This window comes from Tamandua tetradactyla, chromosome 8, assembly GCF_023851605.1.
Source record: "Tamandua tetradactyla isolate mTamTet1 chromosome 8, mTamTet1.pri, whole genome shotgun sequence".
NCBI lineage: Eukaryota > Metazoa > Chordata > Mammalia > Pilosa > Myrmecophagidae > Tamandua > Tamandua tetradactyla.
The window spans coordinates 67,308,670-67,325,476 of NC_135334.1; the positions used below are offsets into that span (position 1 = coordinate 67,308,670).

A 16,807-nucleotide genomic window follows, 5' to 3' on the forward strand; every position below is an offset into this window, starting at 1 on the left:
CTGGAGCACACACTCAACCCCTCCAGGTGGTGGCAGCCAGGGTCACCCCAAACCCCAAAGAATGTGCTTCACCCTCTCCAAGGCCTGAGGTGGCATGACTCTTCCACTGCAACGAGGTGGAAGGCCCATCCTCTGCCTTTGGGGCAAACTCACCCTTTCTATGGGCTTGGGTGGGGTCCACTCTCCTAGCCTAAGGTTTCTTGACTTCAGACCTCAGCCTCCATGGTTTTGCCTCTGAAGTTATTTTTCCGCCAATGTGTCCCTTCTCTGAACCCCTCAGTCCAGACTAGTAGCAGCTCTGTTTACACAGGTCCCACAACACTCTCATTACCTTTCTATGCAGTAGCGTTGGATCATGCCCGTCAGACATAAGGAGTTTCCACAGATCCTTCCTGGATAATTCCATGTCCGATCCTGACTTTCTCTGAAATGGCTGACTGGTTTCACATTTGGCCAAGACCTCATGGGGGGCATTATTCTCTGGGGTTTCCCTTCCTGGAAGCCCAGAATTTTCTAGAATATCAATTTCTAGTTTCTTTGTGCCTATGAGGTCAGTTCTCAGCTGATCTCTTTCCTGTCACATTTCACTATAAGCTGTGAGGAGAAATTAGGCTGCACCCTTGACATTTAATTTGGAGATCTCTTCTGCTAAATATCCAAGTTCATGGCTTTTAAAATCTGCTTTCCACCCAAAGCCACTAGTCAACTTTGCCAGATTATCTGCAATTTTAAAACAAGGATCACCTTCCTTCCAGTCTGTAATGACATATGCTTCATTTCTGTCTAGAGCTTGGTCAGAGGTATCTTTAGAGTCCACATTTCTACCAAGAGTCTCTTCAAAGCATTCTAGGCCTTCCCTATCAAGCTTCTCACAAGTCTTCCAGAATCTTCCCCTTATCCATTTAAAAAGCCGTTCCAACATGTTTGATATTTGCACACTGCAGCAGCAGCACCCTACTCCTGGTACCAAAATCTGTTCTAGTTTGCTAGCTGCCAGAATACAATATACTAGAAATGGAATGGCTTTCAAAAAAGGGAATTTAATCAGATGCTAGTTTATAGTTCTGAGGCCGAGAAAATGCCCCAATTAAAACAAGTCTATAGAAATGTCCAATCAAAGGCATCCAGGGAAAGATAGCTTGTTTCAAGAAGGCCGATGAAGTTCAGGGTTTCTCTCTCAAGTGAGAAGGCACATGGTGAACACAGTCACAGCTTCTCTCTCATCTGGAAGGGCACATGGTGAGCAAGGTGTCATCTGTTAGCTTCTTCTCCTGGCTTCCTGTTTATGAAGCTCTCTGGGAGGCATTTTCCTTCTTCATCTCCAAAGGCTGGCGGACTCTGCTTCTCGTGGCTATGTCGTTCTCCTCTGTTCTCTCTGAATCTCCTTCATTCTCCAAAATGTTTCCTCTTTTATAGGACTCCAGAAACTTATCAAGACCCACCCAAATGGGTGGAGACATGTCGTCACCTAATCTAGTTTAACAACCACTCTTGATTAAATCACATCTCCAGGGAGATGATCTGATTACATACAGTATTGAATAGGGATTGTTCTGCCTTTATGAAATGGGATTTTGATTAAAACATGGCTTTTCTAGGGTCCATACATCCTTTCAAACCAGCACAGAGAATATTCCAATGAAATAATGTCTGAATATGTTCCAAGTTTAAAGAAACATATTAATATACATGTTCAATATACTTGACAAACTCCAAGCAGGATAAACTCAAATAGACCCACACTGTGGCATATTGTAATCAAATTGTTGAACACCAAAGACAAAGTGAGACTTCTGAAAGCCACACAAGAGAAGCAATGGGTTACCTACAAGGGAGCCTAAATAAGATTAAGTGCTGATTTCACATTGCAAAACAGGGAGGCAAGAAGGCACATTTAAAGTCCTGAAAGCAAAAAATTGCCAGCCAAGAATTCTATATCCACAAAACTGTCTTTCAAAAATAAGGGAGGGGGTGCACAGGTGGTTCAGTGGTAGGATGCTTGCCTTCCGTGTGGGAGACCTGGGTTTGATTCCTGGACCATGCACCACCCCTCCAAAAAAGTAAATAAATAAGAGAGAGATTAAGACATTTCCAGAAAAGCAAAAGCTGAGGGATTTAATCACCACTAGACAGGCCTTATAAAAAATGCTAAAGAAAACCCTGCAGGTTGAGGAAAAGGAGACTAGATAATTGACTGAAGCGACATGAAGAAATAAAGATCTCTGGTAAAGATAATGACATGGGTAAGTATACATACTAGTACTATTGTATTTTTGAATTGTAACTCTACTTTTTACTTTCTACAGGATCTAAAATGCAGATGCATAAGATGTAGTAATAAAGCAGTGGTTTGGACTTATAATGTGTAAACATGTCATTTGTGACAAGAACCCATACATATGGATGGTAGAGGGGTGCATAGAACATAGTTTACATATACTATTGAAGTTACATTGGTATTATCAGAAAAGAGATTGCTATAGATTAGGATGTTAAATGTAAGGCCCATGGCAACTACAAAGAAAATATTGAAGAATATGCAAGTTCATAAAGACAGAAATTAGAGCACAGGTTGTGGGGGTGGGGGTGGTAAAGGGCAATGGGATATGAATGCAAATATTAACAAATGTTAGCATCACATTGGGATGGGGATGAACGGGGAGTTAATACATAATGGGTATAGGTTTCTGTTTGGAGATATGGGAAAGTTTTTGCAATGGAAGGTAGTGAGGGTACTGCAATGATGTGAATGCGATTAATCTTATACTGAACGGTATAGTTGGGAGTGTTTGAGATGGGAAAGTTTATGTTGTATATAAATACTCACAATTAAAAAAGAAGGAAGTGCAACTAAAAAGAAAAGGGAAATTAAATGCAATACATGATCCTGGATGGGATTTAGCAAGGGAGGAGAAAAGGCTCAAAGAGACATTACTGGGACATATGAAAAAATTGGAATATAGACTTTTATATATATATATATATATATATATATATATATAATGTTATACTTGCACTTGAAACTGCACTTAAGTGATTATATAAGTGATTATCCTTGATCTTAGAAAATGTACATGGCAGTACTAGGTGTTCAAGGAGCATTATATATACAATGTGCACTAGAGTGTTAAAAAATGGGTTGATACATAGGGAGAAAGACAGACAGACAGACAGACAGATATATAGATAAGTGTGTTCATAGGTAGGATGATGGCAAACATGGCAAAATGTTCAAATTGGTGGCCCTTGGTATCTGGGGGATAGGGGTATGTTAGAATTCTCTGTATGGGGTTTGTATTATTTTTAACTATCCTATAAATTTGAAAGTATTTCAAAATAAAAATTTAAAAATAAGTAAAGAGGGAATTTCCACTGTAGCTCTTGGTCCCAGTTGTGTTCTTTAGAGATAAATAGAACAAACTCAATCTCTCTTCCTCTAGGGTTCTGTAGAAAGAGAATGAGTCATCATCCAACCATCCATTAAACATCCATACCTTTACAGGAAGCCTACTATGTACTGTGCACTAAATATCCTAGTAGGCAGTCAACAAGCAGGCAAATGGTATTATTAATAACCCGATGATCCGTTGAATCACGAATAAGTCCATTGTTATATAGTGAACTTCTGAGAAAGGAGTGGAGAGATAAGGGAACTAGCATTTGCAGAACATGAACTGGCTGTCAGGCAGAGTGCTAGGTGCTTGCCTTACATCGTTTGAGACTTTTGACCATCTTAGGAAATGTGTTAGTTAAAACTCAATTTTACAAATGAGGAAGCTGAGGTTCAGAGAGCTTGCTCAAGATCCCACAGCTCATAAGTGATGGAGCCAGAGTCTGGGCTGGGCTACAGAGCGACCCGACCACAAAGCCACCACACCGTGGGCCTTGCACGGGACTCCCCAGGACAGGCCACCATCGTCCCCTCATGGTCACAGATCTGAAATGAATATTGCGTTGTTTTCTTTTCAAGCTTTCAAACCCAAACCCCTCATTTTCTTGCTTTTTTTCGAGTTTACAGATTAGTTTGTTGTTGTTTTCCATAAAAGTCAAATTTCCTGCCGATTATAGTTCCATTGTAAACTTAGACATATGACAGGGCATATGAAGATCAATAGCAGTTATTTGAGTATAGATCGGTTTGCTTCTTCTCTGGAACTGGTTTCTGTACTCTATTTTAATTGATGAAATGCTGTGATAAGAATATCAAAGAAAATTTTGAAGAAAATGAAAAAGATTACAGTTATATCAATAACTGTTCTCATTCAAATCCGTATCCAGGTCTTTATAGTTTTCAGTTGCAAGCTCTTAATAAGTGTAAGCTGTTATTATAACTTCAAATGCTTTATATTTTAATTTTTTTCCATCAATATTCCGTAAACATCCTCTATTCACACTTCTACATATTCTTCTTAATGATCATATTTAACAACTACCCAATAGTCTATCAATTTACATTACACGTTAAGGCCTTTAGAAATGAAGTTCTGGAATTACTGATAAGAAATATTCTCTATCCTGCTTTATTTCGTTATTTAAACAATTTGTTTAAGCATGGCTTTAGCTCTTTTTGCAGTATCCATTAAAGGTATTACAACCCCAAGAGGATAGGGAAATATTATTTTCTAATAAGCTGGACATTTTCTTTTTGGTTTTAGTCAAAATCAGATTTGCAGTATTAATATCTCAGGATAATGACAATGAGTTAATTTGTATTTGCTTCTTACTGCTCAAATCCTCAGAGCCCTGAGCCTGCTCACTGAAGCCTTAGTTGCCACTTTTGAAAACATATTAAGGCTTTAGTTAGTTCTTCTTGGGGCTTTGCTTTGTGGACGCAGGTTCTTCTTGGTAACTGCTTCTTGTTTCAGCTTCTGCTGGTTCTGACAGTAGGCTGAGTGGAGACTGCTGTGTTTTTTCCTTTGTAATTGTGTAATTATGTTTTTCTGTATAATCTTTTATCTTCTTCAGCTTAAAGGCTGCCATGCCAGGTCAAGCAGGAGAAACTGGGAGATAATCAAAGTTAGAGTTTTTCCAGCCAACTCTAGGACTGGGAAAGGGTCATGCTTCTCTGTGAGGTTTGTGTTTGGCAATATTCCAAACTCACGGCAGGGGAGCTAGCGTGGACCTTTCTTCTGATGCTCCCAGAAGCCTACAAGGCCTGCTGGAGGGCTGGGCCTGTCCAGTTCTGCTTCTTGAGATACAGATCCATTTTTTCCCTCGGTTTTAGCTAAGAGGTGAGATAGGGAGAAAAGAATATCAGATATATTCATGCAGAAATGGTTCATCAAAATAGAAATATTAAGAAATTTCAAACAGGAAAAGGTCACTCAATATTGGTAGGATATTTCCTTTAATCTTTAAAGAAACAGGGCAGGCCATGGTGGCTCAGTAGGCAAGAATGCTTGCCTGACATGCCGGAGGACCCGGGTTCGATTCCCGGAGCCTGCCCATGTAAAAAAAAAAAAGCAGCAGCAGATTCTTCTCTAGGCTGACAGCTGAATGGAACTGCAGCACGCTATGGATGGGTACGGATTTAATATTCGAGGTTTTGAGTATTTGAATTCTTGAGTAAAAAGTGGTCATGTTTGACTTTGCCAAGGACTAAATTTGAATCCTGTGCACTAGGAACCTGGGCCTGAAGTGAGTTCCTTAGCTGGTAAGTGAGCCTGGCTGATGGCCCATCTCTCCTTTGCCTTCATGGCCTTCTAGCTATCTACTTCAGCATTACGTGTGCATTTATGAGGAAATTATATGATACAGTGGTTTTTAAAAATTTGGGGGAATTCTCAAGAACGTGAGATCCATCATTCTTCAATTATACTCAGCTATTTCCTGCCTCTCTGCTTTTAATTTTCCTCTTACATCTGCCTGTCCTTTCCCCTAGCCAACCATTAAGCTCAAGCTTACCAAATGCATCACCTCTTCAATGAAGTGCTTCCTGATCATTTTCCATAATGTCACCTTTCCCTGCTTTGGACCTCATTAGACTCTTATTTGTGCCTTTCTTTTATGGCTTTTATTTTATATGACCTTGGATAATAATGATTTGGGTACTTTGTCCTATTCCTACCTGAGGTTATATTGTCTTCAGGGTACAACTGGGTTCTACTTTATCTGAGAAACACCTCCCCTCCCCGCACTCCACTCCCTCCCCCAGAGCCTAGCACATTGCCCTCCACATGACAGCGGCTCAATACAGATTTGTTGAGTTGAATTAGAATAAAGGCTGGTTCTGTTGTGGCAAAGTGGGTAGACATCTCGTAGATGATAGCTTCTGCTGGATGTTACTAGTATTTTTGACAGTCACCTATAAATAAAACCTAATTGCTATGTCCTTTGGGTAATCTGACCTGGGGAATATATCAAATATAGGAGTCTGAGCAGGTTCAGCCTGCTAATGTAGATACTTTTATTAAATTTTATTAAAATTGATACTTTTATCTTCAAATCTGAGAATTCTCTAACTGGTCCAGCTCTGCCTTTCTCAAATCCAATCCCTATGCATACAGACGCAGTCCCCTCCTTATTTCCTTTCTCATTACATCATGCTGAAGTCTCAGAAAAATAGAATATGTTCTCTAAAGCTCCTATTTGTCTCAAGTTGTTCGAGTGGAGAGTTGAATAAATGATGTCCCTTGTAGCAAAAGGTTAATGAAAACCTGTATCAGTCTTATAAGCAAATTCTAAACAATTTCTGAAACTGTTTCCTCTTCCTCCCTAAATGCCAGCTTATCGTTTTCCTTTCCTCACAAAGAAAGGAATTTCTTGAAATAGTTGTCTATACTGCTTTTCTCTACTACCTTACCTCCTATTCAGTTTATCACCTTACCTTACCCCCAGGTCCTCTAGATTGCAGAACCTGGAATTAGGATTAAAGTGCTGGTTCTTTTGGGGGGAGGTGCAAGTGAGGAGAGTAAAAGTGAGGGACAGGCAAGTCAGGCAATACAGTGTGATGTGCTACCATGCTGGGCAATGCTTCCAGTGAGCCAAGATGAAAAACAGCAGGTGACTTAGCAGATAAGTCAAATGGGAGTTCCCCTGCATGGCTATAAGGAGGAATCACACCATAGAACAGTCTGTGGAAAGGAGAAATTAGGGGAATGCACCTGCCTGGTCCTCTTCTGTCGCCCATTTCCCATTTGTCAAGGTCCATAGGAAGATAACTCCCCTGTACTTCTGTGTAACGTCTATTGTGCATCATCTGGCCTCTCAATGGCAGTTCAGGAAGCAAGATTTCACACCCTGTGTTACAGCATTTAATCCGTCTGATAGCAGAGGGACAATTCAGCGCAGACGTGTGTGTGTGTGTGTGTGTGTGTGTGTGTGTGTGTGTGCGCACACGCACAGGCCTGGGGCTTCAGTTTCGACTCCAACCAACTGAAGGTACTTGGCAGAGGCAGCAGCAGTCCTATGGGTGAGCGTGACTTTGGATAGAAAGGAGCATTCAAGGCAATCTGAAAAGAAACGCAAGGTTATGCTCGATACACAGCATAATCAGATTTCCCCCTCACTTTTCACCTTCACTGAAATTGATTTTGCAAAGGTCATCAATGGGGTCTTGACAAATCCTGAAAGTATTATCTAGTTCTTGTCTGACTGAACAACTCTGTTCCATTTGAGATTATTGACCACTTCCTCCCTGAAATTCTATCATCCTCTTGTTTTCCTGGTGAACAGAATAGGTTTTCTTCCTACCTCATTGGCTCTGTCTTCTCAGGGTTTTCTTCCTTCTCCCATGTCTTAGAATTGGATATTCTCTGTGGTTCCATTTTCAGCCTTCATTTTATAGTATCACTCTCCACGCTTAGCTGTCTGTCTCCAAGCACTGATAGTTACCGAATCAATATCTGCAGCTCAAATCTCTCTGCTCCAGACCCACATGTATAACCAACTCAGGACATCAAACCCTAAATTGAGCTCATCCTCTATTCTTAACTCCAACACTCACTAGAACTTCTTTTCTTCCTATATCCCTGTCTTGGTAAATGTCTCCTAACCAAGAACCTGGGACCTCTCTTGAATTTCTTTTTTTTTCTTTGTCTCTCAAATATAGTGAGCCACTACCTCTCATAGATATTTCCTCTTAAATATCTCATAGAGCTAGACCTTTTCTCTATTTGCACTGCCATTGTTTCATTTCAGAACTGCAATTGCCTCCTAAATGTTCTTTCTGCATTTGACCTTGCCTTTCCTCAATCAATTTTCCAAACCGAACCCGCAGTTATATATTTTAAAACACAACTCACCATGACCAAATGGGGGTTTAATCTAAGAAAATAAGAATGTTCAATGTTTTATAAAAAATCTATTTATATATAATTTATGTCATCGATGTATCAAAGGAGAAAAAGCATATGATCATCTGAACAAAATGCTTAAAACATTTTGATAAAAATCAACATACACGTTTTATTTTTAAAGAAAAACACCTTAGTTAGCATGATAATGAATACTGATCTCAAACCAAACCACTGGCTTATATTATACTTAGCAGTAAAACATTAGAAACATTCCCATTAAGACTAGTAATTTGACTGGCATTATAGTTACTTAACGTTATTCTGGAAGTATTAATCAATGCAATAATGAGAGAAAGAAACAAGGTGTAAATATTTAATAGGGAAACAAAATTATTATTTGGAGATGATATGGTTGCTTGGAAAACTATTAGCATTAATAATAGAGTTAAGAAAGTTTGGCAATTGTAACAGAGATATTTAAAAATTAATTTTCTTATATACCAACAATAATCAGTAAAGAAATATAATGGAAGAAAGACATTATCACAACAATGAAAATAATCAAAACACCCAGCTATAAATTTAATGATAAACATGTGATTCTACAAAACTCTAAAGGGAGATTTGAATAAGGGTAGAAATGTATTACATGAATGTATTGGAAGATTTAATGTTGTAAGGGTATTAACTTTCCTCAAACCAAGTCTATAAATATAAAATTCCAATAAAACGTCTGGGGTTTTTTTCTTTCAGAATGCAAAAGATGCTATTTTAAAGTTTATTTAGAAAAATAAACAAATGAGAAAAATCATGTGCATTAATAGAAAGAACAGAACTAAAAATTCCTTTCTCTACCAGATATTAAAATGAACCCACAGGGGTGCGGGTGGTTCAGTGGTAGTTCAGTGGTAGACTGCTCACCTCCCATGAGGGAGACCTGGGTTCAACTCCCGGACCATGCACCAAAAAAAAAAAAAAAAAAAAAAAAAAAAGAGAAAACCTGCAGGATACAATAATTAAAACATTATGGCTTTCACAGGAGGCTACACTCCCGCTACACGCAGCCCCGTCTCTAGAGATCCTGGAGAAATTCCAGCACATTTTGCGTGTGCTCAGCACCCACATCTGCAGCGCGGAAAGACAGCCCTTGCCAGCACTGCCGTTAAGTAAGGGTGTGGGGCGAAGGTAAGCTCCTGCGGTGCTGAGGGAGGCAGGCATCGACCTCACCAAGAGGGCAGGAGAGCTCACCGAGGATGAGGTGGAAAGTGTGATCACCTTTATGCAGAATCCGCTTCTGCACGAGATCCTAGGCTGACAGAAGGACATCAAAGGTGGAAAACACAGCCAGGTCCTGGCCAACAGTCTGGCCAACAAGCTCCGTGAAGATCTAGAGCGACTGAAGAAGATTCGAGTCCGCGGAGGGCTGTGCCACTTCTGGGGCCTTCATGCCCAAGGCCAGCAACGGAGAACACTGGTCACCGTGGTTGTGCCGTGGGTGTGTCCAAGGAGAGATGAGTCTATAGGCCTTGCCTATTAATGAATTGTTTATACACCTGAAACAAAAACATTATGGTGCTAGCTCAAAAACAGAGAATTCAGAAAAATATCCAAGTATTTGTTAGAATTTAGTATATAAGGAAGCTTGTGATTCATCGCAGTGGGTAGAATGTTGGGCCATTACCTACCATCAAAACAAAGTTAAAGGGGGTGCCAGGGTAATTCAGTGGTAGAATTCTTGCCTGCCATGCGGGAGACCTGGGTTTGAGTCCCCGTCCATGCCTTTCCCCCAAACAAAAACAAACAAGCAAATAAACAATTGAAAACAAACAAACAAAAAATTCAACAAATGGTGCTGCAATAATGGGGTACTCACATGGAAAAATATTGAAATGTAACCCTAAGATAAATTGCAGGAAAAGATTAAAAATTTTAATGTAAGTAAATGAAAATTTTTGATATGAGTAGAAGAAAACATAGCTGAACATTTATAAAACCTTGGAATAAAGAAGGACTTCATAAACATGAAATTAAAGGATGAAGGCATAAAGGATGCTAGAGTTGGTTACATAAAAAAGTAAAACTTTTTGTAGCAAAAATTACCACACATTGAAAGACAAATGACATTCTAGGGAAGCATCCTGAACCAAAGGTCCATATCCATAGCTTTCAAAGACCTTTTTCAAATCAGTAAGAAAAACACAAATATCTAAAATGAAAAATGCACAATTGACAAGAAAAGGCATTTTACATAAGAAAAAAACCCAAGTGCTCAATACATATGAAAAAAGTTGAACTTCACTATTGGTCAAAGAAATGCAAATTAAAGGCACAAAAAAATAAGGACAAATATGTGCACTATTAGAAAGTGTTTGGAGATTGAGACACTTAAAAGCCTTTCTGGATGTATAAACTGATGCAGCCCTTCTAGAGGGTACGAAAACCGACTCCACTACTAGAAAATGTATACCGTGGAAATAAACACATACACACCTCTTGTGGCACTGTTTGTAACAATAAAAAATTGGAAACAACTTAAGTGTCCAAAAATAAAGTATGTAGCCATTTCAAAAGATGTAGCAGAATATTATTTAGGAACAAACATATTTAAGGAAGGATATTTAAAATACCAAAGCTGTAAAGTAAATGCAGCCAGTAGGATAAAAAACATTTATATGACAATATGACATGAGAGAATAAATTTCTGTTGTTTTAAGCCACCCAGTTTGTGGTTATTTGTTACAGCAGCTCTAGGAAACTAATATGGGGAGAAACTTTTGATTTAGTAGAATAACTTAGAATCTCTTTGTGGGTTGGAGTAAACGAGGGGAATGCTGAATTACTTTGTACAAAAGAGAGTGAGAATTGGGGATGGAAGCTTTGGGGTTTATAGCTAGAGAAGTCTGATTTTGGAGAATGAAAAAGAGAGGGAGGAAGGGAGCAAGAGAACCTGGGCAGCTGGTGTCACCGTGGAGGGACAGTCAATGAGAATTTTCCAATGATGGGAATGACTGATAGACTCTTAAAAGAACTGATGTCTATTCCTTAGTTTCAAGCTGTTCTTTGGGCTGTGCTACAATATAAGCCATCCTCTCTTGCCCCAAAACCTTTCTAAAGATAAACACATAGCCTTGTTTAGGAAATATATGGGGGAGAGAAAAGGTTGAGGAAATATCTAACAGGGTTGTATGGTATAGAAAAAAGGGTTGAGGTGCCCCACGAAGTGAAATTCAGGGTGGAGATCAAGGTGGAAACTCAAAGCTAAAGGGGATCAAAAGAAACATTACCCCATTGCCCCTGTGCAGTTTGAAGCTATTATGTACCCCAGAAAAGCCATGTCCTTTAATTCTCACTCAATAGTACTGGGTGGGATCTTTTTTATTGTTTCCATGGAGGTGTGACCCACCCAATTGTGAGCAGTAACTTTTTCTTAGATGGTTTCCATGGAGATGTGTCTCCACCCATTCTAGGTAGGGTTGCTTACTGGAGCCCTTTAAGAGGGAACCATTTTGGAAAAAGCTTTAGAACCAACAAAAGCCACCAGGACCAACATCTAAGACCCAACAGCCAGAGACCTCTGGAGATGCCAAAGGAAAATGCCCCACCCCACCCCCCACCAGGGGTGCTTATGAAACAAGAAGCCAGGAGATAAAGCTAGCAGATGTTGCCATATGCCTTTCCTGCTGAGAGAAAACCCAAACCTTATCAGCCTTCTCGACAAAGGTATATTTCCCTGGATGCCTTAGTTTGGACATTATTATAGCCTTGACTTAATTTGGACATTTTCAAAATCCATAGAACTGTAAACTTGCAATTTAGTAAATTCCCCTTATTAGAAGCTGTGCCATTTCTGGTGTATTGCACTCTAGCAGCACTTATAAACTAAAACACCCCCCCCCCCCCAAAAAAAAAGAGAATCCACAGAGATAGTGGTAGGGATCTGGGTTTCCTGTCATGCTTGGGAGAGTGGTTTGAATAGGATTTTTTCTATCTCAAAGGTCATGGAGATTCTAGAAGGTTGGATGCCCCTGTAAAATAGATGAGGGGAAGGGGATGAGGAAATTCAGAGAAAACTGGTTAGAAGGATACACAGCATACAAACTTACTTATGATGCTAAGTTTATAAGCAATTGCTATTTTCTTCATCTAAATTTTGATTATTTTATAATGAATCCATATTACTTGTATGATTTTTAAAAAATAAGAATGTACCAAGGAAGAAATATAAAACATAATCAGGCTCTGTCACTTCTTGCTTAAAACCTGTCGGGACATCCTAACTCTTTCAGCAGGGCAGACCAGGCTCTCAGCCCTGCTGCCTCCTCCAGCACAGCCACTCTGCCCTCTAAACCTTACTCTCCAGCCATGTAAAACCACGTGCAGTTCTCCGAAAGGGCCTATTCTTTCCTGCCTTCCTGCCTTTATATGGGTTTTCTCTTTTCTTGGGATGCCCTCTGAAAGGTTTAGGAGGCAAAAGGGTGAAAAAGAAGAAAAGTAGACCAGGAAATTTAAAGTGAGCGAGTTTATTTCTGCGCTCCCAGGCAGAGCTCACCGCATCCAAGATGGAGAGAGGTGAGTCCGCACATGGGCTTCAGTGCGGGCAGCTTTTAAGGATGGGGGTCAGATGACGTCCGGAAGGGGCAGTTCATTAGTTCCAGAAGTCAGGTTGGGAAGGGTGACACAGCCTCTGCAGCTCCAGCTGCAGTGCCTTTCCCCATTCCTCTGACCTAACATTCCAGCCTTTTTGTGATAATAGGGCGCCGAGATCTTTCTGGCTACTTCCTGCTGTAATGGGGTGGCGTGGGGTTATAGGCCGGAACCGTCATGGCCAGGGGAGTGGGGAGGCTGGCTGTAGGAATCTGGTGAGGAAGGCAGGTGATGATAATGATGCAGGAGCATTTGGTTGATTGCTACCCAGGATAGTTCCTTCATGCATCCCTGAAGGAAGTTGAGGAGGCAGGGAGCTAGGAGGAAAAAGAGACAGATTAGGATAACTGGTCCTAGTAGTGGGAGGAGCCATGTCACCAGAGGAGAAGAAAATCAGCTAAAGGCAGAGTTGGTTCCTTGTTTTCTGTGATAGAGATCGTCTCTTAGTTTGTTTAGGGTTTGAATATTTTGTTCCACCAGACCCGACTCATTGATGTAATAGCAGCATTCCTCTTGTAGGAATATACACGTTCCTCCTTTTTCGGCTGTCAGCAGGTCTAAGGCCCGTCGATTTTGAAGAGTTACCTGGGCTAGTGAGGTGAGTTGGCATTGTAGAGAGGAGAGGGATTCTGACGTTGATTCCAGGGCTACCTGTAGTCAAGTTTCAAAGTTTTGAGAGGTTAAAATATTGTGTCCCAATGCCCCTCCCGCTGTGGTTGAGGCTGCGACTGAAGCGGTTAGGCTGATGCCTACTAGGATAGGAAGAAAGGCAGCCCTTTTTGAGCGAGGAGAGGGCAGTAGCCAGGTTAGTTCGGACTCCCCATAGAGGGTCAATTGAGGAACAATAGTTACCAGGAAGCATGGCCCTGGGGCAGTGGAGTGAAGGCACTTGGTAAGAGTTCCATTACCCCAGAAATATTGTCCTTTGGGGGCATGGGTGGTGTTATGGATAGTGACGTTAGTCTGGCACTTGCTATGATGTTTTGTTTGATCTATGGTTATATGTGTGAGGTAGCAGGTTTTCAGGAGGTAGGGAAGGTTATCAGGCTCTGGTTCCCATAGGGGGATATTTTTTAGAGTGGTATGGCAGGAATCAGGGCTATGATTGTGTATTTGAGTGAGATTTATAGGGACGGCTCCCAATAGTGGCCTATTTAATGATGCACAGAGGAAACAGCAGGATACCTTAGGGAGTATTTGCATTTGGTTGAGGAATTGCAAGGTTTGTTGGAGGATTTGGGGCCATGTATGAGGGGTTGTGGAGGCAGAGCTTTGGGCAAGGTGGCTGGAGAGGCTTTGCTCAGCCTGCAAAATGCCCGTGGATACCCGGGTAAAAGTAGTATTAATGAGGACATATTTGTGGTGTATTTCAATGGTGCTTACAGGGTATCGGGACCAGCCACTGTAGTATAGCTTGCCTTGGATTCCTGCTACCCATCTTGTGTCCCAGGGATCTGCAATATTTATGTAAAATTGCTGGGAGCTAATGTAGAAGGTACCTTTATGAGCTGCCTCCACATAAGCATCATGTATTCTGCATGACCAATGGGGGCATCCCCCATATATATTGTCATAGTTGTTTTGGTTACAGCTTTCAGTTTGGGCATATGGAAAGCAGGCATATGGCCTCAGGCCCTTTTCAACTGATTTAGGATTTATGGGGATGGTTATAGGCTGACTACAACCTGTTAGAGGGCAGTCTCCTGTGCCAATCATATGAGTGGTCAATCTATCATTTTGGCTAAAGGTTTCCCTGATTTTGAACTTCCATACATAGGATGCGCCCTCAATGGGGGTTAGGAGAATGAGTAGCATGAGTGAGGTGGACCCGAGTGGGCCCCAGGGGGTGACAAGTGTAGCGGTCCTCCTCTTGTTTGTATAGTTTGACCCGTGATAAGTGATGCCAAGAGGAGTCACCCAATAATTTTACTTCCGTAGGAGTGGTGAGAATCACTGTGTGTGGGCCAGTCCACCGTGGTTGGAGTGGTCCAGGCTGAAGCTGTTTAAGGAGTACTTCGTCTCCTGGCTGGAGACCATGGGGAGGATCAGCAGGATCAGTTTCTCTGGGCTGTGGCAGGAATCAATCAGCGTGTTCCCGCAGCAGATGCCTGATTAGGGAAAGATATGGTAAGTAAGAGCCCAAAGGAGGAGGTTGCACTGGCAGGTGGTGATTAAGTAGGAACGGACGGCCGTACATGAGCTCAAAAGGACTTAAGAAAGTAGGTGCCCGTGGGGCAGCACGTAGTTGGGTAAGGGCTAGAGGAAGGAGGTCGACCCAGGATTGTCGTAGTTCAATGGCTAACTTGGTTAGTTGTGTCTTGATAAGACCGTTAGCTCATTCTACTTTACCAGAGGATTGGGGTTGGTAAGGAATATGTAGCTTCCATTCTACTCCCAAGGCCGATGAGGTTTGCTGGCCCACCTGAGAAATAAAAGCTGGGCCATTATCGGATTGAATGGAGGTAGGTAGTCCGAAGCGGGGAATGATCTGCTTCAGGAGGACATCAGCCACCATGTCAGCAGTTTCCCGTGTAGTAGGGAAAGCTTCTATCCAGCCTGTTAAGGTGTCAATTATAGTTAGCAGGTATCGTAATTTTTTGTGGGTGGGCATGTGTGTAAAGTCGATTTGCCAGTCCTGACCTGGAAGGTGGCCCCTCAGTTGATGAGTTGGGAAAGTGGGGCGCAACCCTCCTTGTGAGCTTGTTACCTGGCAAGTAGGGCAGGAGGAGCAGACTGAGGTTATGAGGTGAGTTAGAGATGGGTGATGGAATAAGGGCTGGAGGAACCTTGTGAGGACCCTGGGTCCTATATGGAGTGATGAATGTACCTGAAAAAGAATATCAGGGGCCTGTTTGGTTGGGAGAGCCACCTTGTTATTGAGGAAAATCCAGCCTTCCAGTGTAGTTGAGCCTCCCTGTGCAAGGAGGTTTTCACGTTCCCTGGAAGAGTAAGCAGGTTGGAGGGAAGGAAGAGTAAAGAAAAGAACCGGTGCTGGAGGGTTTAAAGGAAAGCTCTTTAGTCAGCTCTCGTGCAACAGCATTGGCCCAGTTATTTCCGCGGGTGATGTCAGAGTTGTCTGTTTGGTGCCCTTTGCAATGGATGATGGCCACCTGTGAGGGCAATGGAAGTGCTTGGAGCAGGCGTTGAATGAGCTTAGCATTAATAACAGGTGAGCCTTTTGTGGTAAGGAATCCTCGCTCCTTCCAGATGGCTGAGTGACAGTGGGCAACCAGAAAAGCATCTTTGGAGTCCGTGTATATATTAACGGATTTATTTTCAGCTAGGTGTAAGGCCCTAGTGAGAGCAATCAGTTCAGCCTTTTGAGAGGTGGTTCCCTCTGGGAGCCGTGCAGCCTCAAGTATTTTGGTGGATGAAACTATAGCATATGAAACCCTGCACTTTCCCTGTTGGTCTATTACTGAGCTACCATCAACAAAGAGGGAAAGGTCTGCCTGCAACAGTGGTGTGTCCAAGAGGCCCTGGCGCGGGTAGGCGAGCTCCTCCATGATTTCAGTGCAAAGATGTGTGGGCTGCGGAGAGAAGTTTGATAAGGGACCCTGAGGGAGAAGAGTTGCAGGGTTGAGGGTAGGCAAGACAGAGAAGGTGATATCTGGGTTTTCTAGGAAGAGTAAATGAAACTCCTGGAGATGAGAAGGAGTGAGCAGAGAGAGGGACTTATGAGACAAGAGGTCTTGTAGACGATGTGTCGACGGGACTTGGAGAGGCCTACCCAAAGTAAGTTTAAGAGCTCCACGCGTTAGGGTAGCAGCCGCAGCCAGCGCTCAGAGACAGGGAAGCCATCCACGGGTGGTGGGGTCCATCTGTTTAGAGAGATAGGCTACTGGATTATAAGTTGGTCCCAGAGGTTGGGTTAAGACTCCCACCACTATTCCTTGCTTTTTATCTGTGAATAGGAAGAAGGGTTT

At 41.9% G+C, this 16,807-nt stretch overlaps 1 protein-coding gene and 1 pseudogene across 3 annotated transcripts in view; both read left to right on the forward strand.

Annotated features, from left to right (window-relative positions):
- The first annotated feature begins 2,234 nt into the window (after window positions 1-2,234).
- On the forward strand, window positions 2,235-9,752 carry LOC143645120 (small ribosomal subunit protein uS13 pseudogene; annotated as a pseudogene).
- A 1,973-nt stretch (window positions 9,753-11,725) lies between these two features.
- PAK1 (p21 (RAC1) activated kinase 1) overlaps window positions 11,726-16,807 on the forward strand; it is a 287,689-nt gene continuing 282,607 nt past the window's right edge. For 2 of the 3 annotated variants that reach the window (XM_077113485.1, XM_077113488.1), the window contains exon 1: window positions 11,726-11,957. The gene's annotated coding sequence lies outside the window, so the exon portion shown is untranslated. Of the gene's footprint in view, window positions 11,958-14,819; window positions 15,009-16,807 lie in introns of all 3 variants that reach the window. The other variant, XM_077113489.1, reaches the window with a different exon arrangement.